Below are 12772 nucleotides of genomic sequence, written 5' to 3' on the forward strand. Positions count from 1 at the left end.
AAGGGTGGTGAGGAGCACAGGAACCCAGCCATGCTAGAGGCTCTCAGAGTGCCTCCTGAGCCCAGAGCTGGACAGGGCAGCCTACCCCTGGGGTTATTGGTCTCAGCAGGCTGTCCTGTGTTGGCGGTGGAGGTGGGAAGGTGTTCATGCCTATTCATTCAGAGGCCTTCTCTGAGCCTGGACTGTCTTCACTGTCCCCCCTCACTTCAGACCCCTAAAGGTGGGACCTCAAAGAGTGTCCTGCCTCCTTGGGACCTGGCCAAGAGGGTGTGTCTGGTATATATGTTTAAAAATAAATCTGGGGGGGCTCCCCATGGAGACAAGGCACCTGAGCAGAGTTATTCAGGGCGAAGAGCTGAGACCACAGGACACAATAAGTGTGAGCCAAGGTTTGTTCCAAAGTTCCACAACTGTCTAAACCAGTGTTCTCAACATTCCTAATGCTGCGACCCTTTAATAAATTTCCTCATGTTGTGGTGACCCCCCACCATAAGATTATTTTCGTTGCTACTTCATAACTGTAAGTTTGCTACTGTTATGAATCGTAATGTACATATCTGATATACAGGATGTAGTTCCATTGTTCCTGACCCAAAGGTTGACAACAGCTGGTAAACAAACATTCATGATACCTGCGCATGATTCACTTTCTCATCTATGGGTGCAAATCAAATATTAGGAGCAGTTTAGGGAGCCTGGAGCCTCACCCCACACCCCCGACACACACCCCACTTGGAGGTTTGCAGAGCCCAGAGACCTCTGCTCAGCACAAAAATTAGTGAGCCCTGGACTGAGATTGGGGACACTGGGGCCCAAACAAAGGTTCCCTGCTGTGTCCCTAATTGTGGCTGCAGCTGCCACACAGCCAAACAGAGCTGCAGCATCTACCCTTGCAGTGTCTCCCCTTGACCAGTGCTTGCAACATCTCCCCTGGGACCAGTTTCACCAACAGCAGTCCCTCCCCACCCCTGGAAACAAGGTACTCAGCCTTGTAGTACGTCCTGTGCTGCACATAGCAGATGGTCAGGGCCTCCCTGTCCAGTACGGTAGCCACCAACCCCATGTGATGATTAAGCCCTTGAAATATATGCAGTGCACTTGAGGAGCTGAGTTTTTATTTTAATCTATCAAGGTAACATATATTTTGGTTATTGTTTAGAACACCTTGAGTGTGTCAATGAATCTATTTTATCAAATGCTAGGGAATGCAAATACAGACTCAGCATTCCTGATTTAAAAAGATACAATTTAGCACTCAATTCTTAGTGAGATGGCCTGTGAGAGACATCAAACTAAGAAGACTTTGTGCAAAACTTGAAGGTAAAATACCTCATTAACATTTTTTTCCTTTTTTTTTGTTGCTTAAAGTATTACAAAGAGTATTACATATGTCTAATTTTTTCCCCCCACCCTTGACAATCCCCTGGCCACCTCTACCCCCCAGTTTCTTATTTCCATTGGTTTTGCTTGTATGCATGCATACAAGTCCTTTATTTGTGGCTGGTTGGTTCTTCTAGGCCAGGCGAATAGACAAATTAACACACAGAGATTAACAGGAGAACATCAGGGGTTAGTACATGTGCAAGAAGGTTTCACATAGAATTGACGTAGCCATAAAATTACAAACACATTGAAGCAACATTGGGTATATGACATTTTTAAAGTTTTTAAAGCAAGTTTTTTATTGATATCAGAGAGGAAGGAGTGGGAAAGAGAGGTAGGAACATTAACGATGAGAGAGAATCATTGATCCTCAGCCTTCCTTGGGCACCACCCTGGGGATCCAGCCTGAAAACTGTCATGTGCCCTGATAGGAAAATGAATGCTGATGCCTGGCTCATAGGTCCATGCTCAACCACTGAGCCAGGCCGATTGGACTATGTAGTATATATTTTGAACAAAGGAGAAAGGGGGGAAGTTATTTTTCAGAAGTGAGAATGGGCAATTTGCAGGTAGTTGAGGAAGAACAGAACGCACGTGTCAGGAAATTTAAGAAACCATGAGACACGGGTTATCTAGCCAACTGACACCAGTCTGAACCCTCTTAGCCAACGGTTAAGAAATAAAGGAAACCAAGTTTCTGCCACCCTGAAGCTTCTTTTGGGGATATTGATTTTCAGCTGTTTATTAAGTAGCCAAAGTGTCAGAGAGCACCTTTGGGCACCCCAGCACCCTCCTGGCCAAAAGAGAGAGAGGGAGAGACCTTCTTCAGACGGTTGTTGCCTTTGCCTGATTGGAGTGAAACATGGTAAACAAGAGGGCTTCAGCAGATGTCTATTAGCTAGATACCCCTCCTCCCCTGTCACCATCAATCAGGAGTGTGGGAGCGGTTCCCAGACATTGTTGGTCCCAGGAGGCAGGGTTATAAATTCCAGTGTCTGCTGTGTCCAGTGCTGGAATTGGTGGCATTTCAGCTCACCCAGCACACCTCGTAGGCCCACAGCTGGACAGGGCAGAGGCTGGGTCCAGGATGGCTGGGCCCAGGGCCTGGATAAGAGGGGGAAATGCAGAGGAGAAGAGGGGGATGACTCAGGTGAACCTGGAGGGGAGGGAGAGGCGTCAGTGCAGGCACCCACATGAACTTGCCTTGGGAACGGTCACGTGTGTCCTGAGGAGAAAGAAGGAAGTAGAGCCCAGGCCATGGGGGAGACCCCGCCAGGACAAATAATTGCCAAATGCATCTAGGAAAGAGGTGGGAGAGCTAGGCTGAATATCTAGTTCCAATCTACACTAATAAAAGAGAAACATGGTAATTGGCGTATGACCGCTACCCTTCCCATTTGCTAATCAGCGAGATATGCAAATTAACTGGCAGCCAACATGGCCGCCGGCAGCCAGGCAGTTGATGGGAACAGGGAGGCTTGCTTGCCCCAGCATGAGGATGCAAAGGTTCCCCATCTGCAGCTGGGGGGCTCTGAGCTCCTGAAGCAACAACTCCAAAAGATACAATGTTTTAATTATAGAGGCTAAAGGATGGCGGTTAATTTGCATACTCAGGCTGCAAGCTGCGCGAAGCCATACAGCCCTGAAGCAGCAGGGCAGAGAGGCCTCAGGGCCCCGGGAACAGTGGAGCAGACAGGCCTCCTGGCCGGGGATAAGTGGAGCCAAGAGGCGTCAGGACCCCGGGATCAGCGGAGCTGAGAGGCCTCAGGACCCCGGGATCAGCGGAGCCCCGAGGCCCCAGGACCCGGGGATCAGCGGAGCTGAGAGGCCTCAGGACCCGGGGATCAGCAGAGCCGAAAGGCCTCAGGACCCGGGGATCAGTGGAGCTGAGAGGCCTCAGGACCCGGGGATAAGTGGAGCTGAGAGGCCTCAGGACCCGGGGATCAGCGGAGCCGAGAGGCCTCCCGACACCAGCATCAGCGGAACCGAGAGGCCTCCCGGCCCAGGGATCAGCGGAGCCGAGAGGTCTCAGGACCCCGGGATCAGCGGAGCAAGAGGCTTCAGGACCCGGGGATCAGTGGAGCCGAGAGGCCTCCCTGTACAGGTTATCAGTGGAGGTGAGAGGCCTCCCTGCGCCTGGGATTAGCAGAGCCAATAGGCCTCCCTGTCCAGGTTATCAGCTGAGCTGATAGACCTACCGGCCCCTGGGATTAGCTGAGCTGAGAGGCCTCCCTGTCCAGGTTATCAGCGGAGCTGAGAGGTCTCCCGGCCCCTGGGATCAGCGGAGCCACGAGGCCTCAGGACCCCAGGATCAGCGGAGCGAGAGGGGTCCTGGCCCCGGGGTCAGCGGAGCAAGGAGACCTCCCGGCACGGGGATCAGCGTGACAGGGGGAGCGACCAAACCCCTGATCACCCTGCAGCTCTGTGCATGACAGGGGGCGGCGCCCCAACTCCCCAATAGGCCCTGCTCTGTGCATGACAGGAGGCGGCACCCCAACTCCCCAGTCGGCCCTGCTCTGAGCCTGACCAGGGGCTGCACCTAGGGATTGGGCCTGCCCTCTGCCACCCGGGAGCAGGCCTAAGCCAGCAGGTCATTATCTCCCGAGGGGTCCCAGACTGCAGGAGGGCACAGGCCGGACTGAGGGATCCCCCTCAACCCTAAGTGCACAAATTTTTGTGCACCGGGCCTCTAGTATAAAATAATAGAGTTGGTTCTTGTTTGTTTGTTTGTTTGTTTCTGCTTTTTATCTGCTCTGCTCTAGGTGACAATCCCAGATCCACTGGGGCTGAGAGCAGTCGCCTCATTTGTCCACATTCTTCCATCTATGTAGCTGGAAACCTTAAACTCTGCTAGTTCATAGGCATGGGGAACATCTGGAGGAATGGCAGGGTAGGGACACAAAAGAAGCCAGCCTCACCACCCTGCTGTAACGCTCCGCCCCCACGACCTCCCCACAGCCTATGGTGAAGAGATGCAGGCTCACCTGCATGACAGGGACACAGTGTCCTCTGCCCACTCTCCCTCTCAGATAAGGTCTCACAGTTTGCAGAGTCTGAATATTCCCCAAGTCTGAGTGAGGAAGAGAAAGGCAGCACAATGTGTCTGAGGCTGCCTGTCACCACTTGAGCCAAGTTAAGCAGAGAGAGGGTTGAACCACACAATGAGCGTTTATCCAAGGATGCGGTCAGTATGGGGAGAGCAGTCGCTCACCCTGGAAATTCGGCTCTCAGCCTCTTGGGGAGAAGATAGCTACCTGTAGCTGCCAGCTGCAAGTGTCACATGCAAAGGGGAGGGGAGGGCCTACTATCTGCCCTTCAGGAGCTCAAAGGCTGACCACAAGGTGGCTAATCTTCCAAGACTTTAAGAACAGCTCAGCCCCTTCATGGGATGAGATTGGAATGGTCAGGCTTCCTGAGGAAGACCCCAGGAGGGGGGCAGGGTGCGGCAAAGCTGCCAAATCAAAGCCTGTCCTGTGTCTGGTCTCTTCGCAAAATGCAGTTCTTTTCTGAGTAATGGGCCATGGAGGCAGCCTGTTTTCAGTAGAGCCTGTTTCATCCTCCAGTGTCCCAGGGCCTCGTATTTATAGTTTGTAAGTAATGATTAAACAACTGCGGCTCTATTCTTATTACAAGCCCTTCCTCACTAAGAGAAGCTGATTTCCAAGGACGCCCAGGAGATGCCTCAGGCCAGCTTGGGTGACAGGGCTGGGCCTCAGCTTTGCTCTTCCCCTCTCCCTCTCTCCTCACAAGCCTGGCTTTTGTCTCCTAAAGAGACTATGGAAAAGCAGGCAGCAAACCCTGCCAGACTGAGCATGCCAGGCCCCCTGTGTCCCCTGGAGGCACCACCTGAGAGGAGAAACCTGGGTTAAGGTTCAGCTAAGGGGCAGCTCTGCCAGAGCCTGAGCACCAGGCTGTGGCTGGTGCCTCCCCACCTCTCCTCACCTTTGTTGGCCTTCTCCTCCTCAGGAGCCTCCTGCCCACTCCTTCTGCTTTCAGGCCCAGGTGTGACTTTGCCAAAGGGATTTGTTGGTGAGAGGAGAACCCCTTCCTGAGGGGGGAGGAAGGCAGGGAGGCTGCCATCACCTGAAGGCTTAGGGGAGGTGAGCAGAGCAAAGGCTGGATTCCAGGCTTGTCAAAGAGCTCTGATGACCCAAACCCCAGGGGTAGACTGAGGAGGGCACGTGTGGAGAGAGACAATGTAATTGCATCTGGCCAGCTCTCCTCTGCCCCGGGGGTTACTAAAATGTCCCCATCCAGACAGTAGGGACAGTGGGCTAGCCCAGGGCAGGGCGCTCTTTTCTAGACAGAGGGCTGCGGTGGGGTGGGAGTGGGGCGCCAAGCCTGGCCCAGGGAACAAGGTAGGTAAGTGGCAGCCACAACCACAGTGGGAAAGGGGTCCCCAGAAACACAGACCAGGGGTGGCGAGTGGGAGGTAAGCTGGGGGTCGCGGCCACCTGTTTCTCCCTCCACTTCCGCGACCGCCCCCACCCTCATGCCTGGAAGCACAGGGTCCCCCTGACAGTCCCAAACCCTCTGCCACCCCTTGCAGCCTGGTGGGTGTGGCACAGGCGCCCCTGTCCCCACCTTCTCTGGGCCTGTTCAAACACGCCACCCCTCCTGCCCCCTGATCTTGGTTTGTTCCTGATCTCGTGATCCCGCGAGATTTCGCCCTGGCAGGAACCAGGGCGCAGTCCCAGGAAGCTTGCCAGGCGCAGCCCCCCACCTCTTCCTTCCCGCCAGCCTCCCTGCCGTACAGGAGTCCATGTGGTGAGGAGCACGGCCTGTGGAAAAGGTAAGCGCACACTCTGGGTTCTTGCTGTCTCCAGGGATGAACATGCTGTCTCCAGGGGTGAACTTGCTCTAGTCACTGGCAACGCGCAGCCCCTCCCCAGTCGGCTTTTTCCATCTGGAAATGAGTTCCCACCTGGTTGGAGTGAATGCCTGAGGTCCAAACCTGGCTCGCTGGCGTGAGGCCTTCAGCTTGCTGCGCAGGAGTGGGAGCTCGCTGAGGGGACTTACACACAACAATTCATGGAACTCTGGCGTCGGCCTTTATTGTGTGACCTCAGCTGGCCGAGTTTGCAGTTGACCAAGGGGGCCCCCACAGGCCCCGGCGCCAACTTCCCGGGGATCTGGGTCCTCAAGTCTGTGGGCTCTCAGGCCAGCCCAGCCCTGCTCAGGGCGTGGGGGACAGAGAGGGGGCCGAAAAGAGGCTGCTGGACGGTCGGAAGTGTCCGGGAGGGAGAGGTCGCTTTCCGCAGAGCACCAGGGCCGTCACTCATCATTGTCCTCTGGTTCAGCTGGTGAGAAAGCGGTGGTCAGGCTGGGAGATAAGAGGTGACTTCCACTGAGAGCGGCAGAGCCCTCTCCTGGTGTGAGTGTGCGGGTGCCTGAGTGTGCGTGAGTGTGAGTGTGTGAATTCTCACCTGATGATATGTTCCTGGGTTCCTTTTCATTCCTATTACTGATTAAGGTATTACATATGTGTTCTTATCCCCCACTGCCCCCACACCCCCACCCCACCCCGCAAGCATGCCCTCACGCTCACCCCCTGGTGTCTGCGTCCATTGGCTAGGCTTATAGGCATGCATACAAGTCCTTTGGTTGATCTCTCCCCCTTAGCCCCACCCTCCCCTACCTTCCCTCTGAGGGTGATGGTCTGATCCATGCTTCTCTGTCTCTGGATCTGTTTTTGTTCATTGGTTTATGTTGTTCATTATAATCCACAGATGAGTGAGGTCATGTGATATTTCTCTTTCTCGGACTCACTGACTGACTAGCTTTGCTTAGCATAATGCTGTCCAGCTCCATCCATGCTGTTGCAGATGGTCAGTGCCCCTTCCTTTTTTGTGGCAGCATACTATGCCAGTGTGTAGATGTACCACGGCTTTTTAACCCACTCATCTGCTGACCAGCACTTAGGCTGTTTCCAAACCTTAGCTATTGTAAATTGTGCTGCAGTGAACATAGAGGTACATGTATCCTTTCAGATTGGTAATTCTAGGTTCCTGGGATATATTCCCAGAAGTGGGATCACTGGGTCAAATGGGAGTTCCGTTTTTAGTTTTTTGAGGAAACTCCATACTCTTCTCCATAGTGGCTGCACCAGTCTGCATTCACACCAGCAGTGAAGGAGGGTTCCTTTTTCTCCCCATCCTCACCAGCACTCGCCCTTTGTTGATTTGTTGGTGATAGCCATTCTGACAGCTGTGAGGTAGTACCTCCTTGTCCTTTTGATTTGCATCTCTTGGGTGATCAGTGACTCTGAGCATGTTTTAATGTGTCTCTTGGCCTTCCTTTTGTCCTCTCTGGAAAAGTATCTATTTAGGTCCGTTGCCCATTTTTGTGATTGGGTTGTTTATCTTCCTTTTGTTAAGTTGTATGAGTTCCCTCTAAATGTTGGAGATGAAACCCTTATCAGAGAGAACATTGGCAAATATGTTCTCCCATGCAGTGGGCTTTGTTGTTGTCTTGTTGATGGTTTCTTTTGCTATGAAGAAGCCTTTTATTTTGATGTCGTCCCATTTGTTTGCTTTAACTTTATTTTCCATTGCCCCAGGAGCTGCGTTGGTGAAGAGATTGCTTCAGCATATATCTGAGACTCTGCTGCCTATGGATTCCTCTATATATTTTTCTGGTTTCCAGCTTTCTGTTTAAGTCATTATCCATTTTGACCTTATTATTGTGCATGGTGAAAGTTGGTGGCCTAGTTTCATTTTCTGCATGTGTCTGACCAAATTTCCCAGCACCATTTATTGAAGAGACTGTCTTAACTCCATTGTATGTTTTGGCCTCCTTTGTCAAATATTAATTGAGCTTATTGGTTTGGATTGGTTTCTGGGTTCTCTGTTTTATTGCATTGGCCTATATGTCTATTCTTGTGCCAGTGTCAGGCAGTTTTGAGAACAGTGGCTTTGTAAAACAGCTTGATATCTGGTACTGAGATCCCTCCTACTTTGTTCTTCTTTCTCAGGATCGCTGCAGCTCTTTGGGGTTTGTTTGTTTTTTAAATATATTTTATTGATTTTTTACAGAGAGTAAAGGAGAGGGATAGAGAGTTAGAAACATCAATGAGAGAGAAACATAGATCAGCCTCCTCCTGCACACCCCCTACTTGATATGTGCCCCCAACCAAGGTACATGCCCTTGATCGGAATCGAACCAGGCACCTTTCAGTCCAGAGGCCGACGCTCTATCCACTGAGCCAAACCTGTTTGGGCTCAGGGTCTTTTTTTCATTACAGATGGATTTTTGGAGAGTTCATTCTAGGTCTGTGAAATATGCTGTTGGTGTTTTAATGCGGAGTGCATTGAACGTATAGATTGCTTTGGGTAGTATAGCCATTTTAATTAGGTAGTTTCTACCAATCCATGAACAAGGTATGTACTTCCATCTGTTTATGTCTTCCTCTATCTCTTTTTTCAACATCTTCTAGTTTTCTGAGTGTAGGTCTTTTACCTCCTTAGCAAAATTTATTCCTAGGTGTCTTAATTTTTTTGGTGGGATGATACATAGGATCCTTTTTTCAATCTCCTTTTCTGTAAGTTCACTATTGGTGTGTAAAAATGCTTTATATTTCTTGGCGTTAATTTTGTAGTCTGCTACATTGCCAAATTCATTTACTAAGTTTATTAAATTTTTGAAGGAGTGTTTGTGGTTTTCTATGTACAGTATCATGTCATCTGAAAATAATGACAATTTACTTCTTCTTTTCCAATTTGGGAACCATTTATTTCTTTTTCTTGTGTGCTCTCACTGACTAGGACTTCCAGTACTGTGTTGAACAGGCATGATGAAAATGGGCGTCCCTGTCTTGTTCCTGTCCTAGAGGGAAATGGTTTTTGTTTTGCACTTTGAGTATGTTGTTGGCTGTATGTTTGTCATATAAGGCTTTTATTATGTGGAAGGATGATTCTGCTATTCCTACTTTGCTGAGTGTTTTTATCAGAAAAGGCTGTTGCACTTGGTCACATGCCTTTTCTGCACCAATTGATATGATTGTGTGGTTTTTCTCCCTCAAATAGTTTATGTGATGTTTCACGTTCATTGATTTGCTGATTTTGTACCATCCTTGCATCCCTGGAATAAATCCCACTTGGTCATGGTGTATGATCTTTCTAATGCAATGCTGAATCCAGTTTGCTGAATTTAGTTGAGGATTGCAGCATTAATGTTCATCTGGAATATTGGCCTGTAAGTCACTTTCTTTGTAGTGTCTTTTTCTGGCTATGCGATTATGGTAATGCTGGCTTCTTAAAAAGAGCTTGGAAGTATGCCATCCTCTTGAAATATTTGAAATAGTGTGAGAAAGTTTGGTTTTCCTTCTTCTTTGAATGTTTGGTAAAACTCCCCTGTGAAGCCATCTGGTCCAGAGCTTTTGTTTTTTGGAAGCTTTTTGATTACTGTGTCAATTTTATCAGTATTTATCGGTCTGTTCAGGATTTTTGCTTCTTCCTGATTGAGTTTAGAAAGCTTGTCTTTTTGTAGGAATGTGTCCATTTTATTGAGCTTGTCCAGTTTGTTGTAGTAGAGTTGTTCATTGTAATTTTTTACAATTCTTTGTATATCTGTGGGGTCGTTTGTTACATCACATCTCTCATTTCTGTTTTTGTTTATTTGGGTGCTCTCTCTTAATTTCTTGCTGAGCCTGACTAGAAGTTCATCAATGTTGTTTATTCTTTCCAAGAACCAGCTCTTGGTTTCATTGATCTTTTGTATTATTTTTTTTTTTCATCCCTACGTCATTTATTTCTGTTCTGACCTTACCTTTATTATCTCTTTCTTTTTGTGTGCTGTGGGCTTTTTTCTCTAATGGAGAGGCACTCTGAAGCCCAGGACAAAACAGCTTTTATTTACTTGAATACACATTTGTCCTTTAGCAAAGCAAACAGGCATATCAATGGTAAAGTTTGGTAAACAATAGAAGAATTTTCATGTTAGGAGGTTGCCTTCAGCCATTTTTCCCACAACAGGGTAACAAAATGCTGATTTTCTGCCATGCTGAACATCAAAGTCCATTCGCCTTCTGTGGGACTTCTCCCATTGATATGTTAACTACTTTTGGTCTTTACCCCATCATTTCCCCCTTTTTGTTTTCTTAAGTAATTTAGAAAGGTGTATGCCATCTTCTGGGCTCAGATTCTTTTAAGACTTGTGATTCTGCTTCTTCAGACTGGAAGAAAACATAGAAGAACAAGAAAGAGAGACAACATTGGTTATTCTAAAAAGCAAATGTAAGGAGATTCAATGAAAAGGATTGAGCTCTTTCATGTCCTTTTAAATATCGTTTTCAGGTATTTAAGGAATTTGTCCATAGTAGGCTTCTTTTTGGGCTATCAGTTCTTTATGGGTCCCTTTCCAGTCACTGTTCCCTTGTGACATGACAGCAATGATGTTCGAGTTCTGGATGGTGGGCAAACGGTGAGAAATGACAATGCAGGTCTGACCTCTTTTGGCTTTGTCAAGAGCCACCGGCACATAGGCACAGCTGATGACTGCTAGCGTGGCAAGGCGTGGTCACCATCCCCCATCTCTAGATGTTTCTCCTCTGTCTCCTCAGCATGTTGTTTGGGGCACTGCTATCTGTAGTTGGAGTACTCTGGTCAGTTCCTCTCTCAGATTCATGTTGCAGGAATCCACACAGGCTTGGAGGAGTTTTCTGGAAATACACAAGCATATCCTTGACCAAAGATTAATAAAGGGACCCTTCCTTAAACCAGACTCGGTACCTTTCCATTTAACCAGACCATTTTGCTTTGGCTTATTCTGACACCAGTGTAATTCTATGGGTGTCTTGCCATCAGCATTACAAGGGTAAAATTTAAAGTAATTAAGGCTTGGTGTGGTCTACTTACAAGAGATGTCTTCACTATTCCACCACTTTTGTTTTCCAAGTTGGGATTTTAGAGCCCTTGTAGTAGATGTAACATGCAAGGAGGGCATTTCTTCATAATCTGTTTTGCCGGCTGTACAATATTTTGGCAGGCTGATGTAAAAGCTTGTGAAATTCTGTGACTTGTTTACTAAAATAACTAACTGACAGGCATATTCATTTCCTTTTGTTAAAGGACCAGGACTTGTTCAAATAGTATAGAAAGGCTTCGGTCACTGAGCCATTGAAATTGAGTAGTTGCAGTTCTGTTTACCAAGCCAGCAGCATAAGCAGATAAAGAGAGAATATGAAGAGGCTTTTGGAAATCCTGCAAGTCAGCCTTGGTCGTTTCTAATTCGATTCTTTGCACAGAAGTATGACTGGTCTGCATGACTTGGTCTGAATTCATTGCAGTATAAGCAGCTTTACCATGGGATGAACTATCAGTAAAAACAGTGACTTCTCCAGGAATAGGTTTCTGCCTATTCCAACTATGTTCCCCTGAATATTCTTTTATTTCCATTTGCTAATTTAAATCAGTCTAAAACAAGGCTTATTTCCTATCTTCCTTTCTCATTGGGTGGGGACAGTGAATGACACTAATTGGATTTCTGCTATCAGTCTTTGAGTATATTGACATAATATTTTTTTTAGGAAAGCATAATGCAAATTGTTTTCTTTTTGAGGCCTGATACATTTATTTTTATATGCAGTTTTCTAGACATTTGAAGGGAATCTCCTTCCGTTTCTTCTTCCAGAGAAATTTCTAGGGCACAGTTATGGAGTTTCTTTTAAAAGCCTTTTTCTTTCTTTTAAATAGTGCTACAAACTTGGTTTCTTTTCGGAAATACCAATTGGAGAGAGATATGCTGGCCAATGCTGTAATGCATACAGATTAAGTAAAACTATCTTTTTACTTATCGTGTCTTATTAATGGTGAGATTTAATGCTTGAATGAGTTTTTTTGTGGGTTTTTTTTTTAAGATATTTTTATTGATTTTTAACAGAGAGGAAGGGAGAGCGATAGAGAGTTAGAAACATCAATGAGAGAGAAACATCAATCAGCTGCCTCCTGCACAGTCCCCACTGGGTATGTCCCCGCAACCAAGGTACATGCCCTTGACAGTCTTCTTTTTTTGCTCTGGTGAGACTTCTTCTCCAGATGTCCCACATTGGTCGCCAGAATGTTGCAACCTTTTGCTGCAATGATTCAGGATCTGGGAAAGGAGCTGCACAAAATGAATACACTAGACAACAACTATAAATTTAGAAGGCATTGGGGAGCCAGGCGGAGACCTTTTTCTCTTGGGGAGAGGCTCTCTGAAATGCAGCACCCATCAGCTTTCATTTACTTGGCTGTAGGTTTCTCATATATGCCCTTTAGCAAAGAAGACAGGCATATCAGTAGTAAAGTTTAATCATCAGGTTAGCAAGATTGCCTTCAGCCATTTTGCCAACAGCCGTGTAATATAATGCTGATTTTCAGCCCTGCTGAATATCAAAGTTCATGTCAAAGTT

Source organism: Myotis nattereri (assembly GCF_964212035.1).
Source record: "Myotis nattereri genome assembly, chromosome: Y".
Lineage (NCBI taxonomy): Eukaryota > Metazoa > Chordata > Mammalia > Chiroptera > Vespertilionidae > Myotis > Myotis nattereri.